Here is a 7,500-nt window from a genome sequence, read left to right as displayed (position 1 = left end):
AGACTTTTGCTCCTGGCCAAAGATTTTTTCATCAGAGAAAAACCAAAGCATGCTTTGTTCAGGAGGGTTTTCAGCTTTGTTGAGTAACCATTTTGAACAGATGAAACGGTTTTCCCATGTCTCTGCAGACACAAATTAGCTTTTCCTCATTACATAAGACTTGTATCAAATGTCATGATGTACCACAGTTCTGATAGTCCACTCTCATACCTGAAGTTCTTTAGCAATGGACCTAATTGATCTGTGATTTTCATCGATAAAGTTTTGGATGTGTTGTATAAATTCCGGTGTCCTTTTAGTGCCTGAGCATTATGAATTTTTTTCTCTTTGATACTGGTGAAACATTACCATTACATGCCTCCAATTCCAACTGAACTTTGGGCACAAATGATCTTGCAACATTTAGAAAGTTGCTAATTTCTAAATCACTGTGGTTTGCATGTATAGCAACTATGACTGCATGTTTTTTTCTTTCTTGAATTAGCATCATATCTTGAAAGGGTTATCTGAAAAAACAAAATGATACATTAAATAATTTGAAGGTGTAATGAACTAAAAACGAAATGTCCTCAAATACCATCCACACTCTGTATATGTGTGTGTGTGTATGTATGTGTGCATATGTGTGTGCATGTGTGTGTGTCTATTTATGTGTGCCCTTGTCATGTGATGGTTGTGAATAAGCATCCCATTCATACAGGCAATGTTGTCTTCCATAAAAAAAACATGTCTGGTAATAGAGGAGAGTTGCCTTGCTTAGAAAGAGGTTGGTGTGAATGTTAGCAACAGGAAGAGCATCTGGCTGTAGGAAAATCTGCCTCAATAAATTCCATCTGATCCATGCAAGCATGGAAAGGCAGGCATTAAACAATGACTGAATGAAATGAATGAGTGACAAGGAGCAGGCATGGCTATGTGAATATGGAGTTCAGTTTGTAACCATGCTGGTGCTGCTGCCTTGAACAAATTTCTTCACCATAAGTGATAAACCTAAGATCCTTAAAATATATATATGCTCTTCTCTGTGGAAATTCCAAGCATTATCAATAATAGTCACAACTTCTGAAACATGGAATTGCAACACACAAGTGAATGGAATATCATCGTCGTTGTTGTCGTTTAACATCTGCTTTCCAGGCTGGCATGGGTTGGACAGTTTGACTGAGGACTGGCGAGACAGAAAGCTGTACCAGGCTCCAATCTGATCTGGCAAGGTTTCTACAGCTGGTTGCTCTTCCTAATGTCAACCACTCCAAGAGTGTCATAGGTGCTTTTTATGTGCCACTGGCATGAGGGCCAGTCAGCTAGTACTGGCATCGACCACGCTTGAATGGTGCTTTTTACATGCCAGACTTATTTAATTTTCTGTCTACTGAATCCACTCACAAGGCTTTAGTCAGCCCAAGGCTATAGTAAAATACATCCGCACTTGGGCTTTGATTATTCCAGGGCTATAGTAGAAGACACTTACCCAAAATACCACATAGTGGGACTGAACCTGAAACTGTGTGGCTGGGATGCAAACTTCTTATCACTCAGTCATACTTGTGCCCAAAATTAAACTTTTTACAGGACATCCAAAATTACAGTGAGAAAGTTGTCTTCTGACTGGGGAACCAATTTGAATGCTTGCAATCTGTCCTGAAATTCAATTAGTGGCGGTAATCTGGATGGCAATTCAAAGCTTTTATCCAAGAACAGAAACAGGGCATTTGATAGACATTTCCACAACTTTTCTTTTCCCAATTCTACTCACAATCTGAATCTATGGTGACAGACACTTGTGCAAGATACCGAGATACTTGCCCAAGATACAATGCAGTAATATCAAACTTTGAGATCACATGATTTCAGTGGTGTTAAACAGATGATCATGGTGTTAACCCAGGTACTAAATTAAGTCTATCAACCAAATACATGAACCACCAACTGATTTCAGCTGGTCATCAATAAACTGACCAGCCAGTCAGTCAGCCAGCCAGCCAGCCAACCAACTGGCCAACCAACCAACTGGCCAACCAACCAACCAACCAACCAACCAACCAACCAACCAGCCAACCAGCCAACCAGCTGACCAACCAACAAGCCAACCAACCGACCAACCATCCAACCAACCAACCAACCAACCAACCAACCAACCAACCAACCAACCAACCAATCAACCAACCAACCAACCAACCAACCAACCAACCAACCAACCAGCCAACCAACTATCCATCCAACCAATCAACCAACTAACCAACCAATAAGCCAACCAACCAACCAACTAACCAGCTAACAAGCCAACCAACCAACCAACCAACCAACCAACCAACCAACCAGTCAACCAACCAACCAGCCAACAAACCAACCAACCAACCAATCAACCATCCATCCAACCAATCAACCAACTAACCAACCAATAAGCCAACCAACCAACCAACTAACCAGCTAACAACCAGCCAACCAACCAACCAACCAACTAGCCAACCAACCAAGCAACCAACCAACCAACCAACTAGCCAACAAGTAAGCCAACCAATCAACCAACCCAGCCTCTTTTGACTCAGCAAGCTGACACAGCAGAGAAAGAGTTATGGCCATCAGGAAACAGATATGTAGTCCAGGTTGCTTTACAACACCGAGAAACTGTGTATGAATTATTGATCTTGTCACTTGTAATAAGCATAATCAATATATGACCTGACAATGAATAATTAGCACAGAATTCTATTCTTTGCTTCTATAAACTAGACACTAATTAGTTTCAGTACTTCAGATTGTTGTGTAATATTACTATTGATAATGATGATGATAATAATAATAATAATGATAATAATAATAATAATAATAATAATAATAATAATAATAATAATAATAATAATAATAATAATAAACCAGTTCTGCTGACCTCATGTAATGAAGACTGATTGATCAAGAGGAGTCGAAGGATCTCTCATTCATATGTATGTATGTTTATATATGTGCATAATATAAATATATAGATATATGCATATATCCATATATATATATGTACATACCTACATCTATATGTATACATACATGCATATATGGGTACAAGACATCACATATGAATATATACATACATATCATCAATATCATCATTGTCATTGTTGTCATGATTTTAAAATCTATAGGTTGAATAGAGTTTATTGAAGTGGATTTTCTATGGCTAGATACCCTTCCTGTCATCAAACGTTATCTGTTTCCAAGCAAATTAATATTTCTCAAAAGGCCAGATGTGTCTTTGAAGCATACTGAAAATGAATTACACAAAAACACACACACACGCACACACACACACACACACACACACACACACACACACACACACATACTACAGACTTCTTTCAGTTTCTGTCTACCAAATCCACTCATAAGGCTGTAGCTAACCCAGGGCTATTGTGAAAAAAAATACTTGCTGAAGATGGTACCACACAGTGAGACTGAACCCAAAACGATGTGGTTGGGAAGCAAACTACTTAACCACACAGCCACACCTACACCTCTAACACACACACAAACACACACCTACACACATAATATACAAGGGTTGTACTGAAAGTAATGCAAAAGTTAACACAATTCTTTTAATTAATTACCATAGGTTGTTTGAATTAATTATGAGTTGTTGAGTAACTTTTCCTCAATACTGACTTTTCTGCCTATTCTTTATTGCAGGCAAATAATGGGTTCTAACAAGTAAAGTTAATTGCCACATCAATATGGCTGTTTGATGTTACTACCGTTTTAACCGCAGGCAGATCTTCTGCCAGCTTATTGTAGGTACAGCCAGCACCCTGTATATATTGCAAGCAAGGGAGCTAATCTCTACCATCCTCCAGCAGCTGACAGGATTGTGAGACCAACTCAGTTTCAGGCTATTTGCGCTGATCTGTAGTCACAAATGCCCAACCGCTAGAGAGATGGCAAGAGTCCGCTCCCGCTTGCAATATATAGAAGACAAACAAAAGCAGTATGCCATTATTGTGCTCTTGACAACGGAATGGTACAGGCTGTGTAACATCAATAGAACACTACAACTTTTTTATAGAGATGAAAGGATGAAAGGCGAAGTTGACCTCGGAGGAATTTGAACTGAGAATGTAACGGCAGACGAAATACCGCTAAGCATTTCGCCCGGCGTTATCTACCAAATCCACTCACAAGTCTGGTTGGCCTAGAGCTATAGTAGAAGACACTTGCCCAAGGTATCATGCAGTTGGATTGAATTCAATACTTCATAACTGTCAAGCCTGTACCCTATTATGTACAGATAGATATACAGAGTAGAAAATGATATTAAAACCAGTGGAGAAACGCCGAACTTTGATCTGGAGTAGTGCAGTAGATTGAGCAATCAGCCTTGGGACATTTGCATAAACAACAATGAATACTTATACATATAAACACACACACACACACACACACACACACACACACACACACACATACTAACACACACATACACACACACATGCATACACACATACAAACGTACACACACACATACACACACAAATGCACATACATTCACACACACATATACACACATACATACACACACAAACACATATGGCAAGGGTCCATATGTGAGTTTGTATGAGTAATTTTCTACTTCCTCACAAACACACACACACACATATACATACATACATATATATATATATACGTTCCTTCATTGATAGTAAATAACGACTTCACTAATGATGTCGGTTGTTTCTGGTTCAACACGTGAACATGTCTGGGCTGTTTGTTGTTAAATAAACTGATTATCAAGTCAGGTTGGTGACAGGATGGGCATCTGTCTATAGAAAAATCAAGCCCTGTATATTCTATTCTGGAAAAGTAAACATTAAACTAATGAAGATTTCATGATTATATACGTGTGTGTGTGTGTGAACGTTACTGTTAATACCTCGTTCAGAGATTTAACATTGTTTATATATATATATATATATATATATATATATATATATATATATATTTATGAATATATGTATACATTTATATATATATATATATATGTATGAATATCTATATATCTATCTATCTATCTATATATATATATATATATATATATACTTGGATATATAAATTATATATTTGAATATACTAATGAATATATATATTGATGAATATATATGTATTGTGCGTATGTATGTGTTTGATATAGCAGTATCTTTCATCTCTAACCACATCTTCTGTGATGATTCTTTTGATGAACATCTATAATTAGTTTGACAAACAAATTTCTCTCAGCTGATGGAGGGTTAAATCATTTGGCCTTGCTGAATATCTGCTCTGTATTTCTGTCCTTTAGTGCTCATACAGCCATTGAACTGTGAAGTGTATTGATGATGTAGATGATAGATTGGGTGTGATGTTTATCAACTTCATATCATTTAGAGAGACACAGAGATGATTAAGAGAAAGAAAAGAGAAGAATTGTTTGGGAGAGAAAGGTGAGGGGACAAGAGATGAAGAAAACGAGAGGAGATAATTGAGAGATGAAAGGAAGAAAGAAATAACAAATAAATAAATAAAGAAAGAAAGAAAGAAAGAAAGAAAGAAAGAAAGAAAGAAAGAAAGAAAGAAAGAAAGAAAGAAAGAAAGGGATAGGATTAAGAGAAGACAAGGAAGAGAGAGCAGACTGAGAGAATGAAAATGAAGGGAAAAGATAGATGATTTAGAGAAGAAAAACTATAAGAAAAGAAAGAGGGAAAGCAAACAATTGGAAGATTTATTGGAGGGTGCAGCAGATTTTGCTGACTTTAATAATATTGTGTGTTAAATAAAGTTTATTCTGAACAAAAGTCTTTGAGAAGGAAAAATGGATTCCAGACTGTTGACTGAGGAAATCAAGGAGGAAGAACTGTTCAAAATATGTCCCAGTTTGATTGATTGCAACAAAAGCATTGTATGGTCATTTCCTTCCATTTGGAGGACATTTAATTCTTTTGTTACAATATTTCTGTTGAAATTCACTGCCTTTGTTTCAAGCAATTTTGAAAATAATGAACAATTTTGTAAAATGATTTAGTCATTATTAATCTAGTGTTTGCAACATAAATTAGCGTGAAATTTTAATGGGAAGTTTTAATTTTGATAACTTTAAAACAGGAAATTTGCATCATTGAACTAAGAAGCTGTTCTTCTCAAAGACAAGGAGAAGGAAACTTAAAGAAAAACAAGTAGATGAAGAGAGTATTTATAAGTGTGGAGTACACATATCAAGTCATCTGTGAACTTTGATTCTGAGACAAAGAATATTAAAGAAAAACGTTATCATCAATTGATATGAGAATAATGAAAAGTGTACTAATTATCATCACATCATTATCGATATATCAGCAGTAATTATTGTTTCATATAATTCAAATTACAGTCTTTTAATGGTATACATTGTTGATACTCTTATATGTATGATTTATATTGTTATGTAACACTCTGTGTGCATATATATATATATATACATAATAAAGGATAAAATCTTTAAAAATGTTATTGGTGGCCAGCATATAAAAATAGACCTATTAAGGTGAAATCATATTTATAATTATAATTAAGGGCACATAAAAAATCTAGCCTATATGCTGAAAAGAGACGCTAAATCATAACAAATTGGATGATTTGGCATCTCTTTTCAGCATATAGGCTAGATTTTTCTGTGCCCTTAATTATAATTATATATGTATATGTTTATATATATATATATATAAAACATATATCTCTATATAATATACATCTTTATATATATATGTATGCATGTATGCAAAATACTATTTCATTAAAGGGCTACTTAATCACTTTGATTCAAATGGTTGAATAAGCCATCAGGTGAAACATGGCAGACACCATAGTTGCTACATTTTTCACAATAAAATCACCTCAGATCCAAATTCCTGCAAGAACTGGACATATAAGGAAACAGAAAATCCCACAAAATAAAGATCAACTAATATGAATGTTAGAAATAAATTTGACATGGACTCTTGTGGCAAAATAAAAAATGGGTATATCATTATTGTTATCATCATTATCTTCTTTCAATTTTGTTTCCATTTCTTGCCAAGTGTCTTCCCAACATCTTAGGCAAAGAAAATCACTGTATACATTGGTAGGGCATTAAAATAAACACACCAAATTGTTCATTTACAAAGTTATGTGACAGAAAAAAATAGGAAGAAAGACAAAGGAAAGAAGGAAAAAAAGAAGAAAAAAAATGAAAAAAAAAGAAAGCAAAGAAAATAAGGGGTAAAAGGAAAGAAAATCACGGGGACAATGTTCTTCTCAATACATGTGATGTACAAGTCAAGACAATTTTTTGCACTTCCTGCATATATGGTAAGCTAGGGATCATCTGCAAATAATTTTCAATTTCTTTTTTAATCATTCCAAGTGCTCCTACAATCACTGGTATTGTAACCATCCTGGGATGCCACATCTTTTTGATTTCAATTAACAAATCTTTATATTGTCTGAGCTTATCAAATTCTT

At 35.3% G+C, this 7,500-nt stretch overlaps 1 long non-coding RNA gene across 1 annotated transcript in view; it reads right to left on the bottom strand.

Moving 5' to 3' along the window:
* The window catches only part of LOC149137841 (uncharacterized), a 38,645-nt gene that overhangs the window by 437 nt on the left and 30,708 nt on the right, over nt 1-7,500 (bottom strand). Inside the window, exon 3 of the long non-coding RNA XR_016240635.1 lies at nt 1-506. This exon is cut by the window's left edge and continues 437 nt beyond it. This is a non-coding gene — a long non-coding RNA (uncharacterized LOC149137841). The remainder of the gene's footprint in view (nt 507-7,500) is intronic.

The sequence above is a fragment of the Octopus bimaculoides genome, chromosome 1, assembly GCF_046866305.1.
Source record: "Octopus bimaculoides isolate indiv1 chromosome 1, ASM4686630v1, whole genome shotgun sequence".
NCBI classification, from domain to species: domain Eukaryota; kingdom Metazoa; phylum Mollusca; class Cephalopoda; order Octopoda; family Octopodidae; genus Octopus; species Octopus bimaculoides.
The sequence above is the reverse complement of the archived record's forward strand: the minus strand, read 5'-3'. Positions and strand labels throughout refer to the sequence as shown.